Genomic DNA, 14732 nt, shown 5'->3' on the forward strand with positions numbered 1-14732 from the left:
TTCAAGGCTGCTGGTCTCGGGACAGGACCGCTGTACCTGCTAGAAAGCTATTTTTCTAAACTCGAGGGCTGCGACTTGTGCTTTCCGCCCACGAATGTGTACTTCACCTTCTACAACATCTCGAGGCAGATGCTTTTCACAGACTGCAAGACACGAGGCCACCTAGTCTCATTCCTATACTCTCCCCGGGGCCACCCTTTGCAGATCAGCGACGACAACACACAGGTTTCCGGTCCCCCCACCGTGGCACAGTCAAGCTGTGGAGGTCTCTGCCCTGTGGGACCCAGACTGAGGGGCTCAGTGTGTCCCGGGAGCCCACAGGAGCAATGAGACCAGGGCCGCGGGAGGGGCGGAGCCCTGCAATGCAGCCTCAGCATGTTCTGGAATGGCTGCCATTCCTCAGCCTGAGCATTTGCTTCCTAGGTAGGGTGTGCCTTCCGCCCCAGTGATCACATGGGTCATCTTCTCTTGAGCTCAGGGAGATGCTCTCGGCAGCGACAAATTGCCCTCACTTCCTGTGTCTCCAAGAAACAAAGCACCCTGCCTGACCCACAGGCAGGGCCGGAGAGCTATCAATTACACTTTCCTCCTCCCCCAGGTTCAACCCTTTCAGGCGGCTGCACGAAAGGCAGTCCGGCGGAGCTCCCCTGCGGCGGGCGCTCGGGCATTGCTTGTGGAGAAGGCGCACGTGTCCGGGCGCGGGGGCTCCAGGGGATGGCCCCCCGGCCCCCACACCGCCCCCACGCTGCCCCCGGGCCACACGGCCCAGCCAGCCTTCCCGCGGGAGCCACAGCAGTGGAACCTGCAGGGCAGTGTGGGGAGCAGGGGCTGCCTCCTCCCACAGTGCCCAGGAAGAAGAGGTGGGAAGGGGCAGAACTAGGCATTTCTCGTTCCAGAATCTGCTTAGAAATTCTCCAAAGCGAGACAATTTTAAGTCCATGCGGAAAGAGGGAGCAAGGGATGGAGGGAGAGCAAGAACAGCACACGCTCCACACGGAATGCTAACAATTAGAAAAGATGCCGCCGTATCATTCCCCAGATGGTCACATCCCTACCCCAGAGGGAGCGGAAGCGCCCCCGGGGCAGCCCCGGCCAGGGCACGCCGAGTGCCAGCCGTCCTCACCACCCTTCCGCAGGCGGGCAGTTTAGATTATGCCCGCCGTAGAGTGCAAAGCGGAAGGAAACAGCTTGTGGGCTCCATCAACAGCAAGGCCACACTCGGGACAGGATGGTGACACCCCCCCCTTTTGTCTCACCCCAAATGTGTCTGCCACATTCTCCCCCACACGTGACCGGGCCCGCGGAGCGGAGCGCTGGCATCGCGAACCTGCTGGGCGTGCGCGAGGCACGTCAGCGTGACTTTCCAACAAGGCCAATTTGAATATAATAATAAATCCTCTTGGGGAGGGCTGCTCGGGGGGAAATCCAGTACCAGGTTTAGCTCCTCTTGCACGTTAAAGTCAAAATAAGTTCAAGTTGAAAGTCACGATAGTCTGTTGTTTCTCTTTAGAATTAGGGGTCCAAGGCAATCGAAATTTGAAATCCTAACCCGTGACTGTGGCTTACTGGCTCATTCCCTCCCACGGGACCTCAGGGGGGGCATCCTGAGACCCGCGTGCAGCGGGACCCGCATCTACAGTCCAGACAGGCTTTCAAGGGGCTAAGTGGGGGCACCACACACCTCAGAGGCTGTCTTCACCCCAACAATCTCTGACAGGGTTCGTTAAAATAAATCCACACTAGGAACACAATTCAGTTAGAAGGAAAGGTGAAATGTCAGCAGACAAGACAAATGTTGGCCTTCTGCATAGCAGATGATTTGACAAAGTAAACTGCAGATGAAAACAAGCGGACACCAATAAAATGAGGTGCACTTTCTGAGGTTCATGGGGAGGAGGCGGGAGACAGTGCCAAGGGGAATAAAGGGCAGCGGGAGGGCAAAGTCATAACAACGTGGGTGATTCCTGTGGAAACAGGAACGCGCAGGGGGCATTTGAGACATTCTTATGAAAACACACACACAAGCAAATCAGATCGTTACCACAAACTATATGACAAAAATCTGAAAAGCCCACAGTAATTTAAAAACCATATTTTAAGGCCAGTTCTTACTAGGATTTTTTAATAACAAGGGCTTGGTTTTTAAAAGCAAACTGATCCAACGAATTAGGATGATAGAAGCTACCTGGATTTGTCTGCCTCTGCTCAACTTTGTACCAACAATCTCCTGACCACCACTTGCGCGCCAAAGGGGGAAAATAAAATGAAGCACAAGGAATTTTTAGAAGGCGCACGATTAAGCCACGGATGCTGGCACGTCAGGAACACGACATCTTGCCGGGCGCAGACGCCCAGGCCACCGGGACTCGCAGGTGTCTGGAGGCCGAGTGCGGAGAGGGAGGGCGTCTGCTCACTTCACTAAAAACGTTGACAAATTCGAACCAGCTGCCCGGGAGCCATGCTCTGCAGTCCTAGGTTTACGTGGGAAAACGTCAGCACGGCCCAGTCGGGAAATGCACCCTCGTGCGCCGCCCCCCACGCGCAGCATCAGCAGGCGAAGTGCAGGTGAGGGCCGGCGGGCGTCAGCCGCGACACTGCTCAGCCCCACCTCCACCCCAGGGAGGGCGCACAGCGACGAGCGCCCAAGTGAAGTCACCGTTGCCGTCTGTCTCTGGTAACGGTTTTAGCAAAGGGTGTCCAGGTGATGCTCCTCTGCCCTTGCTTCACGCCACCGCGTCCACAGAGCACACTGCATACGCTGGGTGGCCTCTGGGCGCTGTGGGGGGAGCAGAGACTCAAACCAAGACAGCTGACGTCCCCACCACCCTTAGGTTCCAGCTTTCACGGCCATTGCCGGGGGTGGAGGGGCAGGAAACAGCTGAATAGTGACCATGTAAGTCGTATGGAGACGCAAGTGCACGTGCTGAAGACACCTCAGGTGGGTAAAGACAGAGCGAGGAGAGAAGGGCTTTCTGGGGCTCTGTGGTCCGGGTGACCTCTGAGAGGAGCAGAAGGAGCAGAAGCCTGAGAGAAGCCTGGATGTGGCAGCAGAGAGGCCTGGAGGTGGAGGCGCAGGAGGACAGTGGGGCGGGGTCAGGTCACGCTAACCCTTCCTGCGTCTCTCCTCAGGGACCCTCTGACAGGCGTCTCCTGCAGGCCCCTAACTGGCCCCTGAGCTGGCGTGAGCGGGACTCTGCCTGCCTCGTCACCGTTCTCCTTCACCGCCCGCGAAAATCAGGCCGCAACATTACAGAGACGACGGGTCACAGGGTTGGGGCTTCCCAGCAGACCCCTGCGGGCTCATCTGAGGAGGACTCGTATTGCTTGCTAACATATACAAAGCAGAGAGTTCTCACATAAAAACCTGGATTCCTAGAGTCTCCTGGAAGACAAAATAAAATCACCTTGAACGGCCAGAAACAGCTGGGTCTGCGCAGGCGCCTGTCAGCTGCCCAGCACGAGGGTTGGGTTCTCCTGCTCTTTTCCGCTCTCACCTGTGGAGGTTCTGAGCAGAAGGGCCAGTCTCTTATCTTCAGAGTAGCCCGTGAACCCCGCTTTATCTGCCCTCAGTCTCCACTTCGCGCCTTGGCACACTGCCCTGTCGGCCCCACCAAGCCCACAGTCTGTCTGTTCCCTGAACTCCCCAAGCTGCTCCCCGCCCCCTGGACTTCCCCCACGCCTCGCTGTATGCTTCCAGCAGACACAGCCCCCAGGGCCCCCCACCACTGCCGCCTCCTTCCCCACTGGCTCCCCACTCCCATCTCCTGACACCATCACCTCTGGTTTCAAGAGGCGGCTCTGTTCTGTCATCAGGATTCCTATCTTTTTTTTTTCCTTCTCTCCAGCAACACCACAGCTCAGCCTCTGTTGCCAGCAGTTCTGTCACGTGTGGCAGCCAAACACCCAACGCCCCGGACCTCTGCAGGCCACGGCCTCGGCTCTGGGGCTAAGGGCGTGAGCACCACTGTGGGTGTCAGAACCCCTTGCGGTGTCTAAACTCGAGCCTGGGCTCCCTCTGTCAGCAGAAGGGCACTCGCTCAGCCAGGCGGGGTCACACGGCCATTGGAAAGGTCGGCAGGGAGCTGCAAAGCTACTACTTTAGACTATCCCTGGCATTTTTTCTGGACAAATACCTCTTTCCATTCACACGGGCTTGTGGGCCTTTTCCAAAGTTCCTTCCATGAGCTTTTATTTATTTCTTATTCTTTCAGTGACGAGGAAAAAAGCAGAAGTGTCTTGAAAGGAGCATAGCTAGTCTCAGGGCTTTCTTTTGGGGGTGTGGGTGCATATGTGTGTGTTTTCTGTGAGCCTAGGTGTGTTTGCCTCAGAAATAAATAAAGTAAAAGACAAATCCTCCCTCTGGAACCGTTAACCACAGAAGACTCCGTTGAGAAAAGTGAAATTTAATTTGGGAGGGCTGCACGGAACAATCTGGTCCCCTAGGCAGGGAATATGCTCAGCTCCATTCCAGCCACTTTAACAACCCACGCCCCCTTCGGCCCCTTCAGCCCGCCCACGGCCTGTGCCCCGGCGCGTCTCCAGGGGCCCCGCCAGCTCTCCATGTTTCTCACACTCGCGCTTATGTGCACCGGGGCTGATCCTGTCTCCTCCATTAGAAGTTAAATTTATGGCGCACCAAGAACGTTATAACTCCCCACTCCACTGAGTCGCCCGCAGCTGAAGCTGCACCTCCTCCCTGAACTCTCCCTAGACCGGCCGGACCCCGGCAGAACTTCCCCTCCAGGCTCCCCTGGCCCTTCCCGCTGCCTCACACCCCCGCCCGCTGTAACCAGCCCCACGCGGGCAGCGCTGCAGCGTGGGATTCCCTCCCCGGCCGGGCTTCGCGCTGCTTCCAGGGGCAGGTTGGAATATCTGCCCAGACCCTTTCCGGAAAAGCCTTCATCCCCCCAGGTTTGTGACTAGAAAAGCGCTTTCCTACCATGGTGCATGCTGCTCAGGCTACCGTCTCCCGCAGGGGAGTCCAGTCCTTATGAGCTGCGTCCTAGCAATTAGGTGAGTCTCAGCCAAATGTCACCTGATACTCAAGCGGCCCCTTCAGTGCCAGCTCTGCGTTATGGGAGGCATCGAAAAATGCATCCTGTGAACGCAGAAGCTGTAGGTGGAACCCCTCTCCTGACTCTCCGCAGTCCTCCATCAGTCCACTAACGGCACACAGTTTTCTAAAATAAGTAAGACTAGTTTTTCCATGTAGAAGATCATCAGAAACTGCAAGAAAGAGGACTTGTGTTGTGTAATTGAAGTTAATTGTTCTTAGCATCTAAGGAAAAAGCTGAGCCACCAACATTTTCTTCTACAGAGGCATCACTGGTCTACAACATTGTTTGTGTTTAGAAGGATAGGATCTCCCCCTTCAGGTATTGTCACCACACCACACCCCACCAGAACACCCCCGTCCACCAGCATAGTTCAATGGTCCCTCCCCTCAGTTCTACAGTCAGATTTCTAGGGTTACTTACTGGTTTGGCTTTATTTGACCCTTTGTTGTGTTTCTCATACTCCACACAGAAGTGACTCCATTCTGTATAGGTCCTCCTCCTTCTGACTTATTTCACTCAGCATAATCCCCCCCAGTTCCACCTGTGTTGCCAGAAATGCTGAGTTTATTTTTTTTATGGCTGAGCAGTATCTCACTGTGTACATAGACCACTTCTATGATCCACTCATCTGCATTTGGGCACTAAGGTTGCTTCCAGAGCTTGGCCGATTTACACAGGGCTGCAATGAGCACAGAACATAGATCCCTTTGAATTAGTGAGTTTGTATTCTTCAGGTAGATGCCTAGGAGTGGAATTGCTGGGTCTCCTGACAGACCGACGTTTAATACTTTGAGACCCGCCATGCTGTCTGCCACAGGGTCTGGACAGTCTGGTTCCCACCCACAGCACAGGAGGGTCCTTTTCCTCTGCACCCTCACCAGTGCTTGCTGTTTCTGGTCTTTTTTTTTTTTTTTTTAATTTATTTATTTATTTATACAAGCACTGGGTACAGTCAGAAGTGCGGGAGGGTGAGAGAATCCACCAGAGCCAGAGCGGGGAGCAGAACAGGCAGACTGACAAAGTACACTGCTGAGGGGAGCAGCGGGCGGCAGGAGAGGTCTGCGCGCCATGTGGGACCCTCGCGGGCAGCCGGGGATCGAACTGGTGCTGTGGAGGCTGCAAGCAGCTTTGCAGCCCAGCGCTCAACTGCTGCGCCACCAGGGGAGGCCCTGTTTCTGGTCTTTTTTATGTGGGCCATTCCCACAGGTGAGAGGTGGCATCTCATTGTGGTTTTGATCTGCATTTCCCTGACCATAAGTGACTTTGAACATTTTTTCACACGCCTGCTGGCCATCTGTATGTTTTCTTTGAAGAAGTGCCTGTTTAGCTCTCCTGACCGTTTTTCGATTGTGTTCTGTTTTCTTTTTGTCAAGTGGTAGGAGTTCTTTGTAGATCTTGGCAAGATTTTGAATATATACCAACATGAGCAGAAACAGCATTCCTTCCTGGCCTAGAATGAGCTCCAGCGTAGCTAGAAATACCCATGCTGAGGAAAGACGCAGATGCCGAGAGAGAGGAGAAAAGGAACCACTACTCTCTGCCTTAAGTGTCCAATTTGCTGCCCAAACTTGCCTTACTCTTTACAAGACAGCTGATGCCACACAGAGCAGTGGGTCACAGGATACCAGGGCCCCCAGTTTCTGTGTCCTTCAGGGTCAACAGACTTTGGGGTGCTCAAGAATGACACAGGATTCTCTGCAGAAAGGTGTGTGACTCAGTGGAGAGGGGCATGGCTTTCACCAGTTCCTCCAAGGAGCTCAACCACCAGCCTCAAAACTAGAGACAGGCGGGGCAACTGCTCTCCCGCCCCAAAGCACTCAGAGACCTGCCAGGATGGGCCCAGCCCTAGAGGCCCCGGCAAGGGAGAATTTCAGCTTTTACTACAGGGAAAGTGAAAGCCAACAACACTGGCCTGTCTTAGATGGTCAGCCCTCAGGACCCGCCTAGATACTTTCCAGTGTTGAAGTGGGCTGTGTCTGCAGACCTCCCAGAGCAGGGGCTGAAACGGGACAGCTTAGGCCCGTCCTGCGGCCTGCAGTGTAATGACCGGGGGTGGGCCTGAGAGGCCGGGGTTTGCACCTTCTCAGGGGTCTCGGGGACTGTCGGAGGTACGCACATGTGCAGCACTGTGGCTGCTGCTGCTTCCGAGAAACTACAATCTTGTGATTATATGTTTCCTGTTTTGTTTTAGCTTTTGGAACAATGAGGTGCAAATGTAAAGCTGGGCTCTGGGAAACGGGGGTGCATGCTAGCAAAGTGTCAGGGCAGTCTTCACTCTCACATCACGCCTTAGTTTCTCTTTGCCTTGCTTGTCATCTGACTGAGCCAATATTCACAAATCCCCTTAGTAGGTCCTCTTTAGGATGAGATAATATTTAAACAAATAAGCAAAAGAGCACTAAATCGCCATAAAATGCGGAGATGAGGACAACAGGTTTTTAAAGTAATTAAGTTCTAAAAGTGCTAAATGCAGGATCGAGATGCTATTTAAAAAAATCTAACTTTTAGCCAGTTAAAAATTATGTAACGGAATCATGTGAAAGCTAAAGCTAGAAAGTTTAGGTATCAAAGCTGCTCTTTTTACATCAGAAAAAAGTGATGGCTCAGTTTCCTCAACTATTAAATATGGATTGTTCACAAAGGTTCTTTTCCACAGAAGCGCTATTGTGAAGGGATATGGGGATTCCTACGTTCGTGACAGCACTAGCTACAGGCCCAAGTTATGGGAACAACCCAAGTACCCAATACACGAGCGAACTAAGAAGATGTGGTGCGCATGCATACCCACGACGGAACACTACTCAGCTGAAAAAAGATGGAATCTTGACATTTGCAACATGGATTATGTAGGGGGTGATGCTAAGTGAAATAAGTCAGATGGAGAAAGACAAATACCGATTATTTCACCCATCTGTGGAACATAAAACAAAGGAACTGGCAGAACTAAATCAAACCAACCCTAGAAATCTGAATGCAGAGTGGAGGTCACCAGAGGAGAAGGGGATGGGGGTGTGCTAAGGGGGGAGGGACCCAATGACCATGGTGGTGGACGATGGGTGCTTTGGTGGTGGGTGTGCTGCCGTGACACACACGTGTGAACCGATTTCCCTCAATCTTGCCTTGAGTCACCAAGTGCAAGGAGGGGCGTCTTGGGCGGGGTGGGCACGGCAGAAGCAGCCAGCTTCTGTGTGTGCGCGCACGTGTGTGTCCCCACCACTGGTGAAAAAGGACCTTATCGCTCATGTGCAGCTCGTGTTCTCCCCCTGCCAGCAGCCGTGGTCAAAGATGAATGTCTGAGAATAGGAGGCCTCGCCCATGAACCCATAAATCTGGGCTTGTGGTATTGTCCCATCTCTGTTGTGGGAACAGACCTGACATCGCCGTCTGCAGATCATGATTTCTTTCAATCTGACACAAGATGCAGATGACAGTGAGGAAATGTTTCCTCTTCATAATCGGGCACGTGTCACAACCGCGTGTGATCCTGTACCCACGCTGCAGGCTCCAGGAGGAGCGCCCCGCCCGCTCCTGAGGACGCCTTCCAAGGAGTCGGGGGGCTCATGCGCTCGCTGGCGCTTGGCGACCCCACCTCCCGCCACCCCTCCTGGGCCGGAGGATGAGAGTGTCGTGGCTGTACTATCACGAAGCAAGGAAACCACCCAGGAGGGCATTTTCATCCCAGGGTTCAAATCAAGTCCACAGGGAGGGGCTGGCGCCGAGGACGGGGACGCGCTGCCGAGACGAGGCCGGCGCTCGGGCTGCCGGCGGCCGCAGTGACCGGAGGGGGTGCAGGTTGGACCCGGCATGTTTGGGAGACAAAGACAACGCCCGGCAGAAGGCGGCCTGTGAGTCAGTGGCTGGAGCCCTGGGGCTCCCTCTGCAACGGGGGCCCCACGTGGCCGCGTCCTCCCAGGGCCCTGGCCGAGGCGTCGCCGACTGACCCTGCTGCCTCTCCTGCGCCCCCCGGCCCCGTCCCCTGCTGACTCTGCCAAGATGATGCCTCCCTCACTGCTGCAGGTTTTACACGACGGCGTGGCGCACCCAAGGCGACTGTCAGACACTGCACGCTGTCCCCGCGGTCCCGGGCTTCCCAACAGGCGCGACACCGAGCAGGGCAGCGAAGGGGCGCACAGAACGGCGGTCAGAGGGCCACAGTGCCCATCTCTGGCCGCGGAGGCCCAGGCCTGGCTGCCCGCCACAGCAGCTGCTCTGCCTGGAGCCTGCGCTCACTGACAGGTGAGCACGGAACTCGGACGGCCCTTCCTAGCGTGGGGCTCAGCATGCAGTTCCCAAATCCAGGCTTTTTTCCACTCTGCAGACTTTGATCTTAATGACCATACAGAGACCCTTGGAGTAGATCGCACAACCATGGGGCAGTGAGGCATCCCGCGCCCCCTCCCCTGTGTGCACACACGCTGTCCTGGCATCGCCCTCGGGGCCCTGCTCTCTTCCCAGGCTGGACAGGAGAAGAGCCGAGGAGAGCCTGTGGCGATCAGCCTCCCCAGCAGGCCGTGACTCATCCCGGAGTCACCCCCGAGCCGATGCGCAGGACTGTCTACTGTAATTACAATCAATTTTTAATACAACTACAACAACCGTGTTGGGAAATGTCACTGGCACAGGACTGCTGATGCGTGGGGGGGGGGGGGCGGGGGTGTGCGGCCTGCAGACACCAGGCGGACCCTGGCGGGCTCCGGGCCCAGCTCCCATGGGTCTGTTGAAAGACACACCGACACCGACCAACGAGACTGCAAGCGACTTTTCTAAGCTAAGGGGTTATAGACGCAACTCAAATTACCCCTGTAGAGGGAGTATTTCCAGGATTTTTATTTTCTTGAATGCTGGTACAGAAACAAAAGATGTTCCTTGTCAAAACACCAAGAAAAACTAAAATGTGTGACACTCATTATCTGTCTAAAAAAATCACCATTCTTAATCTTCTGAAGTGTTCCATAGCTGGTATTTGACATCAGACAGGACTTGGCTGCTTTGCCTGAGAGATCGACTAACAGAGAGAGGAGCGGAGATGGAAGCAGCTGCAGGAAGAGAGGAAGACCAGACCTCGCCCCTCCCCAACTTCCCCTCTCCCCAGGAAGCCCGCTGCCCTCTCTGCACACGTCCCACTGCCGGCGGCTGGCTTAGGAAGAGATGAACTAACCCCGACAGGATAGTGCCTATCAGACGGGAAGGTAACTTGAGATTTCAACGTTGGAATTAAGGCAGACAGTCGCAGTTTCGGGGAAGGTCACTCTCAAACCTTTCTACTAAATCAAAGGAAAAAAAGTCAACCTCCCAAGCACAGGGTCAGGAGATGAGGTGCAACTCACAATTGTCACACCCAGGCACCGGAACAGAACTAGACTCACTCCTTGCACGTATTCCATTGAAATATTTTAACATTTTCTGGACTAAATCAAAGGAAAAAAGTCACCGTGTAATCCAGCACCCGGATTCCATTGAGGGGGCTCTATTAAGTAACGCTGAGACAACTTTAGGAGTTAATCATAATACGTGAAGTTTCATTTATTTTAGTGCTCTGGAAACTCTTAATAGGACACTGAGCGTTTGCCCAGCAGAGGGCAGTGGTGTGCGCGCACAGCTCAGCACCCACAGGGTGGGGAGAAGCCGGGGACCCTGGGGCCAAGATGCGTAAGCCCAATGCAGTCAGCTTGTGCTGTGGCTCTCCGCAAGGCGTGTCACCGAGGGGAGACAAGGCCCTCCACATCGCCGAGGGTTCATGAATTATCGGTACAGATTGCCGAGACACGTTCAAAACACGTTCTACAGTATCTCAAATCCCACCAGCAGCAGTGAGGGTAATCCAGCTCTCCTATCTCTTCCTCTCTTGGGTGCTTGTACCGTTACCAGGTGCTCTGCTGCACCTCTACTAGATGTTGATCCCCTGCAATCCACAGACCAAAGCCTAGCCCCTCATGTGAAGGGGTTAGAAAGTGGGGCCCTGGGAAGGTGAGTAGAATTAGAAGGGACCCTGAGGGTGGAGCCCTGGGGACCAGGATTAAATCCTTAGAAGAGGCAGAAGAGACCTTGCTTCCTTGTTCCGCTCACCAGAACACGAGGGGACAAGCAGCAGCCTGAAACCCCAAAGTGGGGCCTCACCAGAACCCCTCCATGTCAGCCAGCCTCCAGTCCATCAAAGAGGAATGTGCGCTGTCTGTGAACCCCCATGCATGCCAGCCTGTGATGGCAGCCAGAGCTGATGAAGAGCTGCTGCTGGTAGCTGTGTGTGTGTGTGCGTGCATACCCCATGCCCCTCCGAAGGCGAGGGGCAAGCGAGGAAGCTCACCTCTGCTCCCTGCAGAGCACCCTCTGTTTGAGGGCACAACACCACTGCCAGCCCCCCAGTTGCCACACACCTGCCTCACGGAGCCCAGCTGCCCAGGACTATGAGACCCGCCCTCCGGAAAGGTGTCACACCTAACTGTGCTCAGACTGGAGCCTGCTTTCCAGAATGGCTCTGCCTCCTTGCAGAGGTTTCCTGGCTTCCTTCGGGCCAGCCGGTGGGTTTTTTCTATGTAACTTTTCGACATCTCTACTGATTTGCTCACTGCTGGTCATCTCTCTAAGTACAGGAGTTAACCATTCAGATTCCCATGTAACATTTCAAAATAATTAATCGGAAGTGGTCAAGTCCAGTCTCCCCCCATCTCTTCATGCTCATCTGGGACAAGCTTCTAGTCTGCAGTACACTTGGATAAGTTGAAACAGGCAGGGGGACTGGGTGGACATGGTATCGGATCAACACTATATTCCTAACTCCCGATTTTGACAATGACATTTGCTTTAAAGTATATGCACAAGGGCCTCCCCTGGTGACGCAGCGGTTGAGCACTGGACTGCGAAGCTGCCTGAAGCCTCTGCAGCACCGGTTTGATCCTCGGCCACTGGCGAGGGTCCCACATGGTGTTCAGACCTCTCCTGCCATGCCCATTGCTCCCCTCAGCAGTGTATTTCATCAGTCTGCCTGTTCTGTTCCCCCTCTGGCTCTGGTGAATTCTCTCACCCACCCCGCGCTTCTGACTGTACCAAATGCTTGTATAAATAAATATTTTTAAAAATTAAAAAAAAATAAAGTATATGCACAAAATTTAGTGATCAGTGTTATTGGCAATCATTTAACAAACATTGGGCAAAGGAAACTAAAAATTATAATGGTCAAAAGGCAGGGGAAGCTGGCCACCCCTCATGCAAAAGATACTTTCTAAAACTTGTAACTGGACAGGGTACTGTCCGGAACTAGTAGGAGAGAGAAATGGAAGTGGGTCTGTCAGGGACTTTAACTTTTGGAAGAAGCAGATCCTGTGACTTTCACCCCCACAACACAGTCTCACTGAGCGACCTGCACCCCACACCCCACACCAGTGCTGCAGGCCTCGCCGCTTCGCTGGAGCAGCACGTGGGAAGTGCAGCTTTGGAGGGCTCTCCCAGTGAATTTGCACCCCTGACCCACGGAGCGCACTGCTAAAACCTGCAGCCGTACTTTATTCTTAAAGGAAGTCCTTAAACCCACTTATTACATTTAGCCTGCAGAGAGTCACAGGGAGATGATAAGTAGAGTTAGTTTCTTCAAAGATAGTACAGAGCAGTAACTGTTCATGGGCCCTAAAAACAGACATACCTGGGTTTTGATTGTGGCTTTTCCAAATTGTACCTGTTGATATATAAACAGGGATTTGCTACTTCCCTAACACTCATTTTCCTCTTTGGCAAAATGAAGATCTTCCCAAAAGGTTGTTGAAAGGGACTAAGATTCAAGCAACTGGTAACATTACTGGATAACTGATAAATACTATGACTTCCAACCCATGGAGACAAAGTAATAAAATGCTATTATCTCCAAATAACAGTCTTACTTTGGACAAAAGCGAGACATAATATACCTAAAACATTACAAAATTAGAATGTTACTATCCACAACTCACATGTTAACAAAAAATCCAGATATAATCAATACTCTGGAAATAATCTAATATGCATTTGCTCTTATTAAAAAGTTCCATAAGGTACATTTGATCCAATTCCATCCTTTTAAAGGCTGCTGTGGTTACACGGGCAGCATGTGTGATAAAGATCTTAGCAAGAGCAGAGAGGGCAGGACTGCGGCCACGCAGTCACGTGTGCAGTTTTATCGCTGACTGTGACCCACCCCCACCCCCACCCCGGGCCTGACCACCCAGAGGACATTTACAGGCAGCTCCACTTATTCCAGGAAAAACTTCATTATGCTCCCGCCCTTGCACAATTTGTTTATTTCCTCCTTTATTGTTTTTTCATTACTTTATTCTTACCATACTTTTACTTCTAGGAAATGGATTTTACTGAACACATTGTGCCTAGGGAGGACGGGGTGGGGTGGGGGCAGCAAATGAAAAGCCACTTATTGCAAAGGTGCAGAGTCTGTCATCACACCTTAACATACAACGGGCTGGGGACCAAGATGCTCCTGGGGTTGGTCTGGAAATAAGGGAGGCAGGCTGTGCTAGGGCTCTGCTCGCCGCTAGGAGGACTTGATGGACTGGACATCTCAGTGCATGGGTGGGATGGATGTGCTCTTATTCAAGAGCTGCTGCGTGACACAAAACAGCCTCTCCCAGCACCAAGACAAGCTCTCTGCTCCAAATGTTCAGCACCCAGCACAGGGGGTGCACAGTAGAGACTACAGGAGTAAGGTCTGGGGTGAGGAGCTGGCCTTAGTCCGAGGCTCCCAGTACAGAACAGCTGGCGCAGAGCCCGGGGGGAGAACAAGTCAGACACTGTCTCCACATGGAAGAGGCCATAGCTTACAGCGGGGCAAGATGACTTTGCAAGTGTCTAACAAACCATTGAAGAATAACTTATGACCATCTTGCTCAAATTGTTCCTAAAAATCCTGGAAGAGCGAATGTCCTGCAATACATTTTATGATGCCAACATTACTTTAATACTAAAACCAATTAAGACGTCACAAGAAAATTGTAGGCCAATATCCATGACGCACATCAATGCAAAAATCTGCCAGCGAAGTACTACTGCAGAGAAATCAACAATATATCACAAGAATTATACATCATGATCAAGCAGGATTCTTCTCAGGGATTCGAGAATGATTGAATATACATAAGTCAGTACATCAATAAAATGAAAGACAAAACATACTATTAATGGATTGAAGAACACATTTGATATGATTCAGCACTCTTTGATGATAAAAACTCTAAACAAGAGGGGAACAGAAGGAGTCTACTTTAATATAATAAAGGCCATATATTATAAACCAACAGACAATATAACCATTAATGTTAAACTGAAAGCGTCCCCTTTAGAGTCAGAAACAAGACATAGATTCCCATTGTCACTACGTCCATTTAATTTAGTAATGAAAGTTTTGGCTCAGAAATTGAAATGGTAATTAAAAACCTCCCCAAAAACAAAAGCCCAGGACCTGATGGATTTACAAATGAATTCTACCAAACATTCAGAGACGAATTAGTGCCTATCCTTCACAAACTCTTCCAAAAAATTGAGAAGGAAGGGACAATACCAAACACGTTCTATGAAGCCAATATTACACTAATACCAAAACCGAATAAGGACAACACAAAAAAGGAAAACTATAGGCCAATCTCCCTAATGAACACTGATGCAAAAATCCTCAATAAAATTTTAGCCATCAGAATC

The 14732-nt window shown here is 52.2% G+C and overlaps 1 long non-coding RNA gene across 1 annotated transcript in view; it reads right to left on the minus strand.

The window, feature by feature from the left end:
- Positions 1 to 14732, minus strand: part of LOC129145658 (uncharacterized) — a 124616-nt gene that overhangs the window by 37095 nt on the left and 72789 nt on the right. The gene's annotated exons all lie outside the window — the stretch shown is intronic.

The sequence above is a fragment of the Talpa occidentalis genome, unplaced genomic scaffold (genome assembly GCF_014898055.3).
Source record: "Talpa occidentalis isolate TD23 unplaced genomic scaffold, MPIMG_talOcc4v2.1 talOcc4.13, whole genome shotgun sequence".
Classification (NCBI taxonomy): domain Eukaryota; kingdom Metazoa; phylum Chordata; class Mammalia; order Eulipotyphla; family Talpidae; genus Talpa; species Talpa occidentalis.